The 19,734-nt window shown below is 40.0% G+C and overlaps 1 protein-coding gene across 2 annotated transcripts in view; it reads right to left on the minus strand.

The window, feature by feature from the left end:
- The window catches only part of palm3 (paralemmin 3), a 36,696-nt gene extending 20,194 nt beyond the window's left edge, over positions 1–16,502 (minus strand). For both annotated transcript variants that reach the window (XM_083938551.1, XM_083938550.1), the window contains exon 1: positions 16,089–16,502. The gene's annotated coding sequence lies outside the window, so the exon portion shown is untranslated. The remainder of the gene's footprint in view (positions 1–16,088) is intronic.
- Between the last annotated feature and the right edge of the window lie 3,232 nt (positions 16,503–19,734).

Consider the following 19,734-nt stretch of genomic DNA (forward strand, 5'->3'; position numbering starts at 1 on the left):
ACCCATTCTAGTAAATTCCCTTCTCAAATGTAACACTTTAAAGTTAATTAAAGAGAGAAGAGGATATTAATGGTTGTGTACATTTTTAGCAACGGTACAAATCAGTACGCCTCTGCATAATGAGTCAAAAATAATGCATTGGATCAAAATATTGACGTTGACACATTTTCTGCGACCAATCATGGCAGAGCCTATATACAGTAGTAGGGTTGCACCAATTAGTGAATAGGGCCTTTTTTTGCTGCCAATATTTTTCACTTCTCATAGTAGAAAAAGAAGAAAAGGTGTTACTGATAACATTAACGCGGTCCATACAGAGTCCAAGTAATTGTTGTGGCAGAGGTGTCATATTTTTCATTTCACGCATTCTTCTTCTTTGTCAAAATATGCCACCTACATTACCCTCAATGCAACTCTACTGACGACAGTTCGGTTAAAGATTACAGTGTGTTGTGCTAGTAGCGGCTAATGTAGCCTCAAGCAGAGATGAGGAGCAGCTGAAGAGGTCTGGTGAACTCGCTTCTTTCTAAATCCACACAAACTGATTATTTTTCATTCAGCCTCAACCGAGTCTGAGTCAGTAGCATCACTCAAGGAAATTGGATATTTTTTATTTTTTTAGATATACAGTAGTAATCGTAGAGAATCTTCGGCATTTGCATAAAAAATACTAAAACAATTGATTTTCAAAAGTGTTGCTAATAAATGTCCTGTCATTTACAAATTGGGCAATCAGACAACTGTTCCAGCTCTATACTGGTTAATCAAAAGTAACAGAAGGAGGATGTGAAAGTAATCATATATTGCATTATGAGAGTTTACAGTGTGCATACAGGGAGATCCAGGAGCGTTCTACTAAGTCCTGCGGCCTCTCAGTCATTCAGTCTTCCTGCAAACTGTCAGCATGAAACATTCCTCTTGTCCTAGTGCAAAGAATGTATATTTGCCTTCAGTGTATGTGTGCATGTTTATATAACAATGTATATTTGCCTAGTGGGGTGCCATGAAGTTTATATGCTGAGTGCTGGTGTATTGACATTAGCTCTGTGGCAACAGATGAAAGAACAGCAGGGTGTCTGGAATGAAAAACTATAAGAATCATTTAGTATCACAGCTCACTACTCTTGAATTTCTCTGACACACTCACAGGCAAGTGCTCAACTCAGTGTATATACTGTAAGAATGAACATCTTAAGCAATACTACTCCTACAAGGCTGTTTTTTTTGTTTAAATCAAAAGAAGAGCACACGTTTTTGATAAACTATTTTGATGTTTGTTTAGCTAAATCCAAAGCAAGGTTTATGTTTTCAAACTGTGCAAAATAGCACAAACGTCAAAGCATTTCATTTTCTGAGAGATTAAAAAGAAGGTGAAAAGACAGCTTGAGAGGTAATCAGTACAATCACAGTGTAAGCTTGTAGGTAGCACTTAGAATAACCCATGCCGGCTGTTGCTCTGTATTAACCAGCATGTAGAATAAAATGTCAGTGCTAGATTAAAAATGCTACACCAGATGAAATGAAAAGGTCAGTGAATTTAAATCTCATTCCATAATATGCAAAACTATGGAATCAGGAAATATAGTTTATTTAAATTCAATAATAAATAAAATGGGTATGGACGCAAAATATAAGAAAAGTAAGAGTACAGGGTTCTTGACTTTGACTTCATGGGGATGAACACAGCAGTCATTAAATCATGACTATCCTTGATTAATCAGTTGATTGTTTTGACCATAAAATGTCAGAAAATGGTAAAAATGCCTGTTATAATTCCCATCAGCCAGAGGGGATATGTATTCAAACTGCATGTTTGATTCAGTCCAAAACCCCAATTCACAGTTTACTATATGTTGCACTTAATGCTCGGGAGCTATGTAGAAAGATCAAAGAGCAACAGTCTTCTGCATTGGCTGGTTCTGTAGATACTTGCCACTGAACACACAATGGGTTGCTGAAATAGCTTCAGGTCTATAGGGGTCGGGGGAGGGGGAGGAGAGAGTCATTAAAAGGCCACCCAGTGACATTTTGTTTTTGTGTGATGATGCAATTACGCTGCTGTTAGACCGCTGGCCACCCTGCTTCTCTGCACTTTAAAGTTTCTGCTCCATTTCTTGGAGAGATGAGTGGATGGAGGTGGGGGATGATTATAGTGAAAACAGAGAGAGGGGAAAGAGAGAGTGGGAGGCAGAGGTAACGGAGTGTTTAGATTGTATGCCCTTAATCACATACAGTGCTGTAAGCGCATTTGAGTATTCACATTAATAGTTTTATTAATTTCTAATACTAGTATTAGTGATGCCACGCTGGAATAATTTTTGCTTTGAAGTGCAATTCATCTGCTAGAGGCTCATTCATGGCGCTGCTTCTACAGGTCTTATTATCCTGCTTCTATTCAACATTACTGTCTTTTCAACTCTTTGGGATTAGAAAACAGCACAGCCTAAAAGAGCAGAACTAGACAAGATAGGAGCGGACAAGTAGAAGATTTTTAAAAAATGCAACGCTACTTAGACTGAACAGACTGAAGGACAGTTTCAGGCCTGTGAGACAAGAGTATTCCAAGGCTAATGCAAATTGAAAATATCCTTCCACTCATGTGTTTGGGAACAGGAAGAGTACAAACATCGCTGTCCTCCAGACGATTAGAGGCAGAACATGCAATCGCAACGACCCTGATCTCTGAACTTGCGCATCCTCTGCTGTCGTCACTGGTCATCGCTCAGGAAGAGCCAGAATTAAACAGACGGCCAACGAACTGTAAAACAAAATTCAAGAACTTCAATCAGAGACGGGGCAGTCAAAGAGGCAGTAGCTCAATAGCTTGACGGATGGACAGAGCAGATTGTTGTAAAGTGCTTTTTCATCAGCTATTGATTTTCAGTTGCTTTACAGACTGCAGCAGAAATTGCATTATTGGAGATGGATATCCTGCTTATCTAGAGAGAAATAAATCTGACACAGTGGGAGGGTGTGTGTGTGTGTGTGTGTGTGTGGGTGTGTTTGTGGGTTGGTGGGTGGCATGGATGGAATTTGTGGAGCTTGGATGGTGCTGCAGCAACAGCACACTGCCAAGTTCCTCTGATTGACAGTCCAGGTCGGGGGAATGAAAACACTGCATTCCACTGCTGTGTGTGTGTGTGTGTGTGTGTGTGAAGTAAAGTAAAAGATGAAAGGTTAATATGTGATATGTGTGCACCTACATTACAGAGCTAACAGTATAGTAGACTTTGGAGCGTGTTAGGGATCATCAAAGTCAACAACATACAACAGAGCTTTTTTATTTGTCACGGCTGCACTTCACAGGCATGACAGTCCGTCTTCAGTCTAACCTCGGAAGAAACACATACGCTCCAATAAATGCGTGCACTTCAAAGCATCAAAAGCCATCATTAACTTACCAATCCCATATTTATCAGGGTAGTAACTGCGCAGATATGTACAGTAAGCTTGGACGAGTGATCACAACGGGATGCATGCACTCAAGAGCATCAAAGGCATCGCTGCAAGGGAATATCAAAAGAAATCTTCCGACAGGTCGCGGTGTACGCCAGATAGACGAAAGCAAGCTGAATGCACTGACAATTTGACTAAATTGTGTTGAGAGCGCGGAATATGATGAAACAATACCATCTCAAAGGAACAAATTCCTTTGCTCTCATTTTGTCTCTATGTTAAACAGCCATAAAAAAAGGTGTGGGGTGTGTGTGTGTGTGTGTGTGTGTGGGAGGGGGGGCAGTTACTCAAACGTGCACACACGAACACACGCACAACAATAGAGTCTCTGTAAAACAGGCTGATCTTAGCCTGGCTCTGCCTACAGTATGCACGTCTGCATTCAGCCCTGCATGAAAACAATGCAAGGGGCTGCTTGGGTGGGAATTGGTTTCTCCAGGTACAAGTGAAACATGAAATACCAAACATGAATTCCAGTTGAGTAAGAGATCATAAAGTTTGGAGGCAATAGCCACTAGGGTTTAACCCAGGGAAAGTGGATTTGATCAAATAATTATTAAAACACACAGATGGTTGACATGAAGCTAAATATAGCTCATGGCTGCATACTGCTTGATATTGCCCTCTCTGTGATTCCCAATATGGGCAAGCTTCTGATCACCAGCCATGTCAAAATCTCCATCTGCCGCACACATTTAAAATATTAAGTCAGGAAGGATTCTGGGTGAGAAAATCAGTTCCGCAGCCATTAAACCGAGCAGCAGATCAAAAGTGACAGCATGTGAAGCCTTTGTAAAAAAATGTGTCATCCTCCCATCAAATCAGCAGAGCGGCTGCAGAGATTAACACGGTCATTTGGAACATACATACGCATGTTGAAGCTGAATAATAACATGCCATGCAGGTTAGATGAGTCATCTCAGTTCACTGAGTATGATTAACATGCAGGATTATTTATTTAATTCAACTTTGAAGAAGTCACATAGTTGCATTGGTCTAACAGCCAAAATACTTGGGGAACGGTCAGCCAGTGTATGTAGGTGTGACGCAGTGCAGCAGGTTTTTTTTTACCTGCTACACAGACTGTCAGCAGCGTGTGGCCACTGCAAACTTAACTTCATGCATGTTGAGTTCTGCCAAGGGATAATGCAGTTGGTTATGTAGAGTTTGGAAGCAGAGGCTATATTAAGTGGTACTGAATTAATTAACTAAAGGATCATGGATACATTGATTTATTTATTTTAATGTGAAGTATAAAAACACCCACAGGGTTGCTTTGCTGCCTCACATTGCCTCTGGTGAAATGATGTATGCATCTTTATCTTTCTTAAACAGATTGTAGTGTGTTTTTTTTTACACAATTGTGTCTAGTTTTAACCTGTATGACCTCTTCACAGGAGTAGAACAACCGATCCCAAAGCTGGTGTAATTTGACTGATTGAGACTTCCAAAACTGAGCCATTATTAGAAACTGATACACTTAAGTCTAAAGTACATGAGTGCATAAAAATAGAGTTGAGAAGTATGCACCGGCACGCCTTCAGCTGTCTATGTAGAGCCTTTCACTGGATATAATAGACAAACCAGCTGTGCGCATGCCGCTGCAGCCATGTCATGCCCCTGTGTGTTGGCAGTCATTTGGCCGTGCTATGCATGACATATGACTGTATATGTACCTGTAATTTTAGAGAAATCAACATCGGTCAAGTTTCTGCAAGATGGCATAAAATGATGATGAAATTGGTGGTAGAGAAAAAAAAACAGAAAAAGGAAGTAAAAGGTTAACACTGACTTTTTCATAGTCTGTTCAAACAAAACCCAGTGCAACAAACCTAGACTGACACAAGACCCAGTTCTCATGACCTGTCGACTCTTCGCCTTACAGCTGACAAGCCATGAGAAGCAGTGAGAAATGTAAGGGGAGAGGTAAAGAAATGAAGACAGATAAGACAGAGACGGCATATAAATGGAAAATCCTGCAAGCAACCAGAGGTTAAAACGAATGAGAGAGCATGAACAAGAGGAAGCGGTGTGAAGAAGGGGATCAGAGTTTGAGACACCTTTTCTGACAAGTCCTGACAAGACACTTGAGGCTGTGACAGCATAAACATTCAGCCTGCATCTCCACCAAAACCAGCTCAAAGACACACATCAAGTTCACGCTGAGACACCTTACAATATATGCCAGGATCTCACAGACTCGCAGTGTGACAGTAACTTTAACCATCTGCTAGTCATTTATCAAGCTAAAATACCAAACATCTTCTCATCTTCTTCGCAATACATCTGTTAATCAACAAATATTGGGACTATGAAAATAACAGAACTGAACACTTTAGAAGCATAGTACACATGCAAAAAGCCAATGGCAAAGTCAAAAAGCTTTTTTTTAAAACCCAAAGTGGCTCTTCCTTCTCTGCTCAGTGACACACTCTGTCAGTGTGGGGTCTTCACTGAAACTTCTCGTTTCAGGTTATTCGTTTGTGCTGCCCTGTGGTTTAATCACTCACCAAGCTTTGCACTCCAAAGAGGTTCAATTGCTTTAATGGATCACAGGATTTCGACGGGTGGCATTCCCACGGCATAATGAATGTGGAAAAAAGGCATGTGAATTGGCTTGAAGACCAGTCACTTAAAAACATGTCTTGTTTGACGATACTGTTCAGGCTCGGGACAATTTTACTCACATGGTAGCACACAACAGTACTGTAGTGGCACACAAAACTACAAGGAAACTCCCTTTCAATGATTTGGTCTGTATTTGCTAAAACTATTCTAGGATTTCCTACTAATTATTTTCCTGACTCCCCATGTACACACATGCAGTTGGTACATTTTGTCTTTGCACTTTTAGAAAGTGTGTATAAGACATGTATTGGCTTGCTTCAGCGATTTGTCTGTCTGTGCAGGATTAGTGTGTGTGTGTGTGTGTGTGTGTGTGTGTGTGTGTGTGTGTGTGTGTGTGTGTGTGTGTGTGTGTGTGTGTGTGTGTGTGTGTGTGTGTGTGTCAGTGTGTGAAACAGGTTTGGAGAGGAATGTAGGACTGGTGTAATCCGGTCTCGCTTCATTTTCGCTATTGTCATGGAGTAAAAAGCCCGAAGGCCAGCATGCCTCGGGGGGCCTCATAGCTCAGTCATGATTACACACATATCTCCTAAAACACAGGACAGCGAAAATCGGAATTAAAAACACACCAGGAAAACACAGTACAACATTACAAATACATCTGTAGGTCATTCACTACCAGCTGATAAGACATCGCAATGTCGAGCCATAAAGTTTCTGTCAAAAAAGTGCGCCCGGTCACCTTGTAAATGTTTAGTTGGGCAACGTAATGTTTAACTTCCCTCCTTCGTCATCATCACTGAACAAACAACCTAATTTCCAACCCAGACACTTGTCTTCCAAACTGCAGCTGTTCATCTCTAAGATTATAGTTGTATGCGATGGAGAAATTCAAATCAATATGATTTGTCCAACATAAATGTAGGAAATGTGTTTCATCACCGGTGGCATTGAGGACAATTGATTTAAGACACAGGATCAAAATCCAATTCATAGCAGCCTAATGTTAAGAGGGTCAGACAGCATCTCTGTGCAAAATCTGTGCATTGATTTGACTTCTCCTCTGCGATTGTCAGATGTCTCTTCCCTAGGGAGCAAACGCAGACTTTTGGCACCATAAATATGAGAACGTAAAACCTCCTAACTGTTAAAATAAAGTATCTGGCCTAACAAGCTCAAAGAGGTGAAAAAACAGCCGCTGCCCTCTCGGTTTAATATCTCGTTTGAAACTCAGTTTTCTTTGGCAATTTCCAATTGAGTTGTATTACATTTCAACAGACCTGATCTCTTTATATGCACAGAGTTTGTATTAAGACACTTGAATTTACAGTGTACCTCATCATTCTCCGGTTTCCCCTCTTCCTCTGCTTTCATCTCTCTCTCACTTACATCTGCCCTCATCCACTCCTCTGTCTCCCATTCTGTCTATAATATAACGTTTTTTTTAACAGCTCTTTCTGTAACTTTCTGATTATTTATTGATTTCAAATCTTTTACTTTGATTTCTTCTATCTGACATTAACCAACAGCAAGTTAAAATTATGTCTGACAGTATTGACAGCCTTTCACAAATCATGTACACAGCAAACCTTAATAATACATTCTCTCTTGTAATATGTAAAGAAATACAGAAGGAACACTTAAACATTAACTAGTATATTTGTAAGACAACAACTACATATCTGATCTTCCATGAAAGTCTTGAACGTTGTTGAAGTGTCTGGGATGTTAAAATGAAATGGCTCAATCATCTGAAATTCTTTGATATACATTTTCACCAAGCTCCAAAGCCATTTGGACAAGGCCTAGATGTCCTAGATGGTTCCCAGGACCCAACGCTATGGGGTTTCAATAACAACTCCGTCAACAGCACTTCACATCACCGGCTGAACCAGGGTCAACAAGCTGGTGCAGAGGATTTCCTCATCGACATAATGTGCTCTTTAGGTTAAAGTTAACACAAGGTCATAAACACAACTACACTCTCTTGACCCGGGCAGGCAAATAATGTCAGTTGTCCGCCACTGACTGGTGCATCGCTACTACAAAAGGACGGATGGCATTTTGCTAAACAGACTGAGACTGCAGTTGACTGCAGGAATACTACTCTGGTGTAGGGACAGCTGAAAGTCTCCATCACAAGCTGCATACCTGGTGTACAGGTAAAGCGTGCACACTGGATCTGGATAGAATATTGCGTAACACTGCCTAATGAAAATCAAACAAAATCAGAGTGGGACTGCAAACAGTATTCAAAGCCCACTTCAAGAGAGCAGTAGGCATGATGAACAAGTTTCTTAAACCACCGCCCCAAAAAAGGCATTTTCCCAGTTATTTCACAGTTTTTAAAAATCCATTTGTCAAGAATACCATAATACTGATATATACCTTATATTGGTTATAGCAACACCATACTGTTCTTTATCTAGTGCAAAAGAGTGATCTTTAAGAGTCTGGAAATGCCACATTTGAATATAGACTACCGTTCCTCTCTGGATATTGCCTTTAACATGTGCTTGACAAATTAATTACTTAGATAGTCAGCCTTGAGAGAAAAGCAACTTGTGCTGACAGCGCTGCAGTGTTAAGCAGTGCAACAAGAGTCGTAATATTTTGTTTGAACAGAACTCCAGACAAAAGGCATGCCTCTAAGCATGAAAAGAAATTGTTAAGAAATTCCAAGCTTCCTCAGAGGATGAAAAAGGATGTTTATACTGAACATTCGGACTGCATTTCCATCAGGACTGAGAACAAAACCACCAACAAAATCTGCTTGGCAAATCAGTTCGTTCCAGTGTGGGATGTGTATGTCGTTGGCATTTTGAGCATTTCAGTGACAGGTGAGCTTCCAAATCAGTTGTGAATTGGCAGTGATGAGACATTTCTTTCTTTTTCCATTTACCTGACTAGACAACAACATCCCACATTAGCTGCAGCTTTGGAAGAACGGGTAAAATTAGACAGCTTGCTGGCATCGCTACACTGTGACCATACTTCCATTTCTTCCTCTCTCCTACCACAAAGATATACACTCACCATAAAAATGTGGGCTAAATTCTGCCATCCATTAATAAATTGTGTTTAATCAATTTGGGGCATGGTACCTAATGCATATCCTATGTTTAATGTCAGATACACAAAAAAACACCATTCAGGTAATTGTTTGCGACTGTGTATGGCACCTCTGAGCTGTGCTCTATGACTAACCAGACCTTGTAACCTAGCCATGGCCACCTTTTTGTGTGGCATCTTGAGGTTGCATTATGTTGTTGTCTTATTGGTTTCATTTGCACATAAATATGTAGTGTTGTAGCAAAATTCTGCAAATATTCAAGGTGAACACTTAAAACAAGAATAAAATGGAAATAAAGGGATTACAAATATAAACATATTCATCTTCTAAAGACACTGAAGGGAATTTCCTTTTTACACATGTACTGTAGCACACAACAGGAGATTGTTGTTGTGTCAGATGTGTTCTCACTTACTTTAAATAATCTGATTGGTTTAGGTGAAGGGTGGCGCCTGGGTGGAGCAAACAGGAGGCATTGGATTTAATTTTTAGCTAGGAGGGTCATGTCAATTTAATGTCCGATTCAACTGATTCAGACATTTTCATTCCTGTATTCAATTCTTCCAGGGAATGTCTAGATAATTGCTGTTTTGCAGTGTGTATGTGTAAGGGACTTTAGAGTAGACTTGCTGTGAAGCTAAAAGGCTAAAATATTATGCTGTCTGACACAGCTCAGGACTTTCTGGTTATCTTCTCAGACCGTTTCCTTTACTACAACAACACATTACTTAACTGTCTAATCCCTGTCTCCTTGAATAATACATTGTTACCGGTGTCAAACGAAGGGCATGTTTACTGTGCACAACACAAATAAAGTAAACTGACGATGGTAAATGTTTTATCTCTCCTCCTACTTTTCTCACCAACTGCCAGCCAGGATTTCTGAGGCTTCAAGTCAAAAGATTATTGCAAATGAAAGCAATACCACACACAGACACACAAGAGCGCCGTCTGTAAACTGCCTCCTGTGCCTAAACAAGGCACAAAGGAAAAGAAGAGACAAAAGGATGAGTCTGTTACTATAGTTGACAATTGAATGCGGGGTGTAGCTGGAATCTCAGGTATGTTAGGACAGACGTGGCATAATGCAGAGGCGTGCTGTTGGTCAGATGAGGTACCTCATTGGGATTGTTTTTGTTTATTGCAATTGCAATATGGCATTTCAGAATGTTTGTAAACACCAGGCATCAAGATACTTTCGGATGGCAGAAGGCGAGCAGCTTCCACTGACCTGAAGCGATCCAGCTGCTACTGTAAACAGTGTTACATAGTTCAAAATGAAATGTGTTGTGTTGTGTTTGGGGTTGTGCCACCTGATATACAGCAAAAGTATTTTAGCTTTGTGTTTACAAGAGTCGTCGGACGCTTACACCGGTGCTACTCTCAGCCCTAGTCGGACACCTCGATCTCCTCGCCCTGAACACTGGGAGCTGCTGGCCATCCAAATTAACATCAATGCTGTCAAAACAGCCAGGAACATATGTCAGTACTTCACAATAAAATGGCATGCTTTAACAGCTCAAAAATATAAGTCTTAAAGTACTTTTTAATGTAAACCACACCTGAGCCACTCCGACTAAGCGTCATTCGCTTTCTCTCATCAAGGGATGAATGTAGTGTAATTAACGTAAATGCCCATGTACAAATATGAAATTTCACTTGTAGATACTTCTACACTTTGGTGCAGATCACCGAGTAATTCAAGCCATTTGCTCTGTTTTCTCAATCGGAAGGGTTTGTTTATCAGAATCAGAATCAGAAATACTTTAATAATCCCAGGGCGGAAATGATTTCTTCTACTAGTGGTGCCATCGAAGAACGCTTCAGCTTTTTCCACCCAGAACAACGTATATTATTGTTTTGACGTCATGGTGAATTGTCATATATGATTCATCATATTACAGGTAATTTTTGTATCATTATTCTCATTTCCATTGAAAAATATATTTAAATGATCAAGGTGTGATTTTTTGCAAATATCTGTGCCAAACAATTTGATCTGTAGGCCTGGACATTAATTTGGATATTGCACTAGTCTTCATTGTTATTTCCATAAAGTTCTAATTGTTCAGTCCTATCTCCTCGTAAGTTTTCTTGAATCCTGAATGAATCTTAACCAGAACAAAGTCATAATTGAAATAAACAGTATTGCATGTTATTCCACTTCTAGCTGCATCAACAAAAAGCATGCCACATATACGTATGCAGGGCTTTAAATAGACACCTGCCAACCCCCCGAATGTGGGTAAAAATTAACTTTGGCAGGCAATATTGAAAAGTTACTAACCAATTTGGCTGTTGATGAATGAAGCACTGCATCAGTTTGAGTCACTGTTGCGAGGTTGGTCCGTTTTCCGAAAAAACATTTGGGCGGATTGTGTGCTTTCATCTTGGAAACGTTATCCTTACCTGGCAACACTTGTATAGCCAATCCTACATTTGCCATTAAAACTATGCCGTGACGTGTCATACAACTATTGAGTGGTCGTGAGAGGCAAGATTTGAATATAAACTACTGTAAGAATTGCACATGGGACTTTAACAAACGACCCTCCGGTTCCCATGCCCAGTCCCCCACAGACTGATCTACTGCCCCCCATATGAACATTAAGGTGAATATGGATTTGCAGAATTTATCTGTACAGTTTTCATGCTTCCTGTTTTAATGAGCAGCATGAGATGTACACAGATAGCATGTGACGGCAGTTAACATTAGTTTTTGGTATTGGTATTATAAGATGAATGTTTTTAAATATATATATTTTTACAACTTTAATGGAAATTTGCCATCAATGCAAATGAAAACCATCTAAAGAAAAGTAAAATGTATTCAGTGTTCACAGTGGCTGGTGATCAAAAAAGTTCATTTAAAGCCCTGAATGAATGCATACAAATTGAATCATGACTGTTGGGAGTTGTCTTAGCATTTTGTGCCCATGGAAAAACCAACCTGGTGGCCACTGTGTTACTCATCTTGTGTCCAGGTGATCTTTGTTCACCTGGTTTTTGAGTCTAATCCTCTGTATAGCCATAATAATAACAGCCTAGAGCAAGCCAAGAAATGGCAACATGACATAAAGAGAGGGAGAGTTAGGAAGAACTGCGAAACTCTGACAGTGTAATTTACTGTAATGTTCACGTTGTATCATTAATCAGGCTGTGCTTCCAAGCAAATTCATGTCAACAGCTTAGTTAAAACATGGATGTGCACTAACAATCACAGTGGAGTTTGTTTCTGATAATAACGCAGCACTATGTGAGAGGGAAAGAGATGTGGAAATCCAATATAACTAACGGAGGTTGGACAGAGAAACAGAGAGATATGCTGGGGGCGATACGGTAGTGAGGAATTTCCCTCCTGCTGGAAATCCATCCATCACCCAGCTTGCCAAGCAAAAGAGTGGTGGAGCTCATCTCTCCCAGCTACTCCTTTGTCTCCTCCCCTTTATCTTGCTGATTTTTAATCTTCCCCCACCTTGTTAGTCTGACTACTATCTCTTACTCTCTTCAACATGATTTGAAAAGATAAAACTCTCAGCTGATTGGTGGTGCTGACGACCACGCAGTTTCTCCTGCCCTTTTATCTGCCTTTAACAGCTATCTCGTCTACTCAACTCGTCTCTCTTCCTCTTTGTACATTTGAGTAGATTAGTGCAGATTCACAGCAAAATCAAGTGACTGGCACACCGACCGGCACTCTATGTTATATTTTGCATTCATCAAAGAAGAAAACATTTCAGCTGAACAGCAACAAACAGGCCAGCAGATCAGACAGAAAAGTCCCTTTGAATTCGGCTTTATCCACAAAGCGACAGATGGAATATCTTATTTGTTTGCTGCACAAGCAAGGTATGACCACAACAAGCTCTGGGTTACACTGCATTCAGGATAGCATTTTTATTACAGCCCAACCGATACAGGTTTTTTTTTGTCGAGAAATGTACTGGGCAAGGCATTTTACAGTTGAAGAATAAACTTGTCACTGCAAAGACAAAAAATATCTTTGGCATATCTGTATTGAAATTTCTTGTCATTTATCAGCTGATATCAGAGATGCTCCCAAGTCATTTTTTTTGCAAGTTCAAGTCAAGTCTCAAGTCGCCTATGGTTGTAAGGAGCGTTCTCTTCTGCTGCAGATCATCTGGTCTGTGTAAAATGCAGCATATCTTTGGAATTCAAAGCATGTAATGTATCATCACTCCTTTATCCATTAGCATACATTCAGCATTTGTTTGCACCAGATGTGTAGGGTTACGCATGATAATAAGGGAGTTGATTACATTCAACTCATCAAGCATTTCATTAACAAGGTCAATAAGCCAAAAAATATATAATAAATCCCAAATCTTGAGTCCGAATCTTCTGAGGACGAACCTCCCATTGCAATCCACTGTGTGTGAGACCTGAGTGTTTCCTCATCTCTGGCTGATATACAGTACAGTATATGCTGATAGTAGGCTTGGGGGGTAATTATTTTTTTCATACCTTCTTGACATTTCACTGGGGTATGTGGTATATGGTAGTATTTGTGTAAAACACAAACAAAAAAACAACATAAAAGCTGTGTTGCTGGTGATATTAGTCATTGTATTAGGACTGTCTACCCTACAATGTTGTGTGTTTAGTATGCAATAAGCCTATTTAGTCTTGCTGAGTTTTACTTATGGCCCATAGAATAATGAAAAGCTAAGAAATAAGCACCCTTATTCAATTGATTCTTGCTGGGTGTGTGTAGATGTGGCTGCGCTGCACAGTAGCAGCAGCAGAAGGAGCCGCTGTTGGTGGACACGCTACTTTCTTGAGGCAAATAGTGCATTCAGCTTCACCCATGCTGGCTGGCTCATCTTTATCATCAGGACTAAACTCAAAATATTCCAAGAACTTGTATTTGTCTTCTTAACTAAGTTAGTCCACTTTTAGTCACCATGTTTAACAGGGCAGCTACCTGTTCCACCAGTAGAAAGTAGACCAACCTCTGGTGGCACGCGCCACACAGTGAAATAGGCTACATCGCCTTAATACACCATCTCTGTATTAGTTTTATAGAAAGAGGAGCCTCTGTATTTTTGACAGTATTGAAGACCATACTGTCTGGATTTTTAAATATCCTGTATATCATAATACCTGATATCGCACAAGCCTAGCTGACAGCATATATCTGCGATGAGCTAATATCGGATGGGCTCTAATCTTTGTGTCGAATATCGACCGTCCCACCTGCCCGTCTCACCACCATGGGGAGCAGAGCATTCAGCCGCTCTGCTCCTCGTCTGTGGAACTGCCTACCTCCGAAACTCAGGAACAATACCTCACTCCCTCACTTCAAATCCAAACTGAAAACCCACCTGTTTAAAACTGCCTTTTCCCTTTGATCACATTTGCACTGTGTTGTTGTTATTTTTTTTACCTGATTTCGATCATTTTGTTTACTCCACATTTTTATTATTGTTTGTGTTGCACTGTTTTAAACAAATGTATGGTGTCCTTGAGTGCTTAGAAAGGCGCCTATAAATTAAATGTATTATTATTATTATTATTATCATTATTATTATTATTATTAAAAGACTAACTGGCGAACTTCATGAGTATGACTAAAAAAGTGTCAGTGAATACAAGAATACAAAACATGAACAGTCAGCGCAATGCTCAGTGGAGTCAAAGAGCTGAACATGTGACAGCAGCATGACAGAGTTGAATATCGTTCCACTACAACAGAATGACAAAGCCAGTGACATGTGGACGTCACGCTGACGTTTCAAAACCCAAAGTCACTACAAAGCTGACCTGATCACTTATGATAACACTGATATTATTTACAGCATCATTCTCAACAGCAGGGCTGTTATGACTTTTTTATGTTTTCTATTTTTTTAGTTATTCACAGTGTTTTGTAACAGGAGGGATTATGTGAGATTGACACCAGCTTTATTGCATGATTAAACAATGGCAGCGCTGGTCCTGTTATTGTGTCTGCTGGTCTGCTGATCTGTGATCCGCCTGCTTCTTTGCTGCTGTGACATTTCTATTTCCATATATCGTGTTCAATTATCTTTTATGTGCAACTTTTCTTTGAATCCTCTGACATAAGTATGCTTGTTAAAAACCCCTCATGAAAGTAACTGTTTCCTGAAAGTCAAATTAAGACAGAGGTGAGTAACACCCCCGGATATGGCCCCAAGGCCCTCGGTTCTTCAGTCTGACAGAAGAAGAGCAGTGTCAGGAGCTCCTGCTGGGATCTTTGGTTGTAAATCAGCATGCTCAGCTGCATGCACTTTGTTTGATGGCTTTTAAAGCAGAAAAAAGTCTTTTTTTTTTAATGAAACGATATAGTAAAGACCTAGGTTATAGCTGTGGTTAAAAGTGATGAAACAGCGGTATGTTTTTGCCATAAACTAGGTAACTCATAACAATGAAAGTCAGAAAATCTGATATAGAAACTGAGAGCTTGACTGCATGGCCTGTGTTTGGCTGTGCAGATGCGGCTGCAACAGCAGCTAGAAAAGTGTCAAAAATTAGCTCCACAATCTTAACTGCATCATAAAACTGCTGTAAATGCCCTGCAGACTTGAGGCTTTTGGACTTAATTACTCATAAAACTGACAAGGGGAAGAAAGGAGCTACAGCCATTATGTAGCTCCTTTATTCTGAGAAAAGTTGAAACTTATGCGCAATTAAACACACGTCATAGCTTTTAAGATAAAAACTACAATAGCTATGATAAAGTGGCCATTGTATAAACTATGCACAAAGAAAATCAAAGTGCAAATGTAGGCCAACCAGTGTTTGAACAGCCAAAGGGTTTTTAGTCAATATATGACTGTTTGGTTTGCAATGCTTAACAGAGGTCAGACAAGTCAACAGCTGCCTGGGCTGTCCGACTCTGTCTGGGCTCATTTCCACCGCTCTTGGCCCAGTTTCAAAAGGTGTCAACCGACCACGTACACCAATCGTATTAAAACCCATGCAAAAAAAAAAATGTTGAAGATAAACTTACCTGTTCAAACTTGGCAACTTGATATTTTAAGTCCAATCAACTGATGGAGGAAAACGAAACCAAGCCGAATAGTGGCGATACGCGACCCAAACAGCGAAGAAACAGAGAGATAAATCCTCCTCCCAGCGTTATTAGTAATTAGTTAGCAGCAAAGCTAAAATACGACACAAACTTCCCCCGTGTAGTTGAACACCTGAGTAGCCTCGCGCTGAGCTGTTTCGCACGCGACGCTCGTGAACACGAATTGCGGACGTTGCTACGTTTATCAAACTTTTTCACTTGTGCAAAGTTTGTTTCAGTGGTGAAGGTCGCATCATTGTTTAAAAAAACACGAGGTGAAACCGTCCCCGGTAAGCGACGGCTCTCACACCGCCTCCCTTCGTGTCTAAACCCGTCTGCGAGGACGACTAGAGCCGGTCTGTAGCCTACTGTGGTTACCTGACTCCAGTCATTACCGCGAGGGCCCCCCCCCCCTCCACACAGCAGCAGCAGCAGCAGCAGCAGCAGCCTCATGTTTCCTGTTGTCGCTCCGAATGAGTGCAGCAGAGCAGATAAACAGCTTTTACTCCAAACTTACGGGTTGAGATGCTTTTTACTTTTTCTCCAAAGACCAAATCCCCTTTGACATGCCAGCTCAGAGGCGATTCAAGACTCTGTTGGGGCCCCAGGCAAAAATTCACAGGGGCCCCTCCAGCATTAATTACCACTAGGTTATAATAATCTGACATCAACAAAACAACTGCAAAATGTAAACATTTTTTATTTCAAAGGTGCACATTTAGTTAATTTCAAGTTAGTTGTTTTCAAATACGTCACTATTAAAGGTTGAATATATAGAATCTTTATTAAAAAAACCAATAATAATAGCACACCCACGGGCCGTTTTGAGGGGTACAGAATGAAAGTATTGCTTTTCCTAAAAAAAATATATTTAGTCTGAATTCATATTTGACAATGACATTCTGCCACGTTCTGTTTACATTGTACCAGCCATTACACGGCCGGCATTGCAAGTTGCCAGGGTTGTCTGTTGTTGGGTGCAGCTACTGTAGGCTGGCACTGGGTAAAATGGAGTTTGCCAATCCTGCAGCTGCTTATTTGTTTAAGCAGCTGAGTGACCGGAGATGGGCAAAAACCAGAGTCAATATAGGCCAAGCATTCACTCGATGAACTGAGATAAATGAGTTGAACGGCATTAAAACGCACACGGAAATGGCTACGTTTCTCCTTGATCGGTAAGCTAACTTTCATGTTTTCTTAGCTGTAACGGTAACAGTCAAACTCCTCTGCATTACTTGTTTTTATGGTGACAGCTAGCCGCTGGCCCTCACTTTTCCTAGAAGGTTTCCATCAGCCAAACAGATGTATGTCCCTACCCCCAACGTCACATCAATGCCCTTTTTGGCTGAGTCAAAGTCTGACAAGATGGCGACTCCTGTGGGCGAGGACAAGTCCCTGTGTGGACCATGAATTGAGCATGGACTGGTGGCTGGAGAGGTGCCAGTTCATCTCTTGGGCACTGCCGAGGTGCTGTTGAGCAAGGCACTGAACTCCCAACTGCTCGGGGCGCTGTTCACTGGCAGCCCCCTCGCTCTAACATCTCTCCATTAATTGCATGTATATAGGTCCTGTTTGTGTGTGTGTAACATGAATAATAATATTAGAGTGAAAAAAACATTCCCCCTCTAAATGTAAATAAGCCGCCATGTAAGTGACGCTGCTGACAGTGATTGGTCTACTGGCCTAAATCGTCACTAACCATTATGCTACGTTAACTTGTAATCGGAAATCGGGAACTTCCAGCTTCTCAGTCAGGCTTGTAGTAAGGGCAGAAGTGTAATAGAAACGTGTGTGTGTGTGTATGAATTTTAGGGGGTAACATATAGGGCTGGAAGTAAAGAGATGAATGTGTGTCAATAAAGTTTACAAAAGAGCAAAATAAAAAAAGTCAAAACACATGGTGACCGTGAATTTGACAAGATGGAAAGAACAGGCTCTTCTGCAATTACATCTTTGTAATAACCTGCTTTGCCTGCTGGCAGCAGCTGGTGATTGAAACGTCACAGTGAAAAGCTCAAAGCTGTAAAACAACCATCAAACTGATCTTTTTTTAATTTGTGCAGTTAATTTAAGTGTCAATAAGAATTAATAATCATTCTACTGCTGCGTATTATTATTATTATTATTTTTATTATTATTATTATTATTATTATTATTATTGGACTGGCATCCTATCCAGGTTGAACCCTACCTCACGCCGAATGTCAGTTTCTGATCAGCTCCAGCTCCCCTCGACCTGTCAGGGACAAGCGGTTGCAGATGATGGATGGATTGATTATTATTATTATTATTATTGTTATTATTATTATTATTATTATTATTGTTATTATTATTATTATTATTATTATTATTATTATTATTATTATTATCATTATCACTATCACAGTCTCGTGTTTTTTCCTTGAAAAACATCCCGTTCAGTGCATGTTTGGGTCAATCTGCTCAATCATTCTTCTAGCATCAGCCTCACCTCGTGGTTTGTTTCTTGTAGGTGCTCAAAGCCATTTCATGTTTTTAGGAGTGATTTTGAATAAATGAGGCATCTGTGCAAAGAGGTAATATGGGATACTAATAGCGAAACTAAGTGAACTATATCTTTTGAATAAAAGTGTAACCAGAATAAGGGCAAAACTATTACATGTAATGAAAAACACTTCTGTAAATGCATGCTGTGCATCCTAAGTGTAAAATCTCTCTCAGCTCATATTAAAGGAAGAGTTTGGATGTTTCAAAGTGGGGTTGTATGAGGTAACCTACTTATCCATAGTCAGTGTATTACGTACGGTGGATGGCAGTCAGCACATCCCCGGTTTGGAGAAGCAGAAAGGAGTACTGACACGGAAGCAATGTGGGCTACTGCTGTGGATGGGGGCAGAAGCTAAACACGACTAACTGATTGAGGCAGCATAGACCAGCAACTCATGTGTTCTGCAAGGTAAAATAACTGTCTTTGTTGAAGGAGTCCAGTGGCTTTAAAGACAGCATAGGTGATGTAACGTCTTCAGCTCCTTTTAGAAAGGGATCTATCTGTAGGTACTTTGGGTTTAATTGGATCAATAGTGACTATCAAATGAAATATTTGATGAGGAAAATTAATAAAGAAAAATTACTAAAAATTAATAACTTCAATTTATTAAAAACGTCACACGGAGAACCAATCAAATATATTGCCTTGACTCACGTTCAGATTATGAGATTGAGTATTCTCAATAAACTTACCGTTAATCAAGTAAATATTAGTTATCACCAATAATTATCAAAGATAATAATAAAAATGACTCTAGTTAAACCAGAGTTCCTCGGGGCACCACCGTCATAGACGGAGTGATAACTAATATTAAAGTCTCATAAAATATATTAAACTACTAATTAAGGGTTAAACACCAATAAATATAATAGTTTAACTAGTTGAAGGATTTAAAAGTTCTTTTCTTAGTAGAAGCTGGCTCATTCATCTTTGTGTAATATTAAATAATCAGACATATGGTAAACACAAACATTTATTAACAAATTAATAAATGCAACAAACAAGACACAATAAACTAACTAAAGTTAACAGCAAACGTATGTTTGTGTGTATGTGTGT

This window comes from Echiichthys vipera (assembly GCF_963691815.1).
Source record: "Echiichthys vipera genome assembly, chromosome: 2".
NCBI classification, from domain to species: domain Eukaryota; kingdom Metazoa; phylum Chordata; class Actinopteri; order Perciformes; family Trachinidae; genus Echiichthys; species Echiichthys vipera.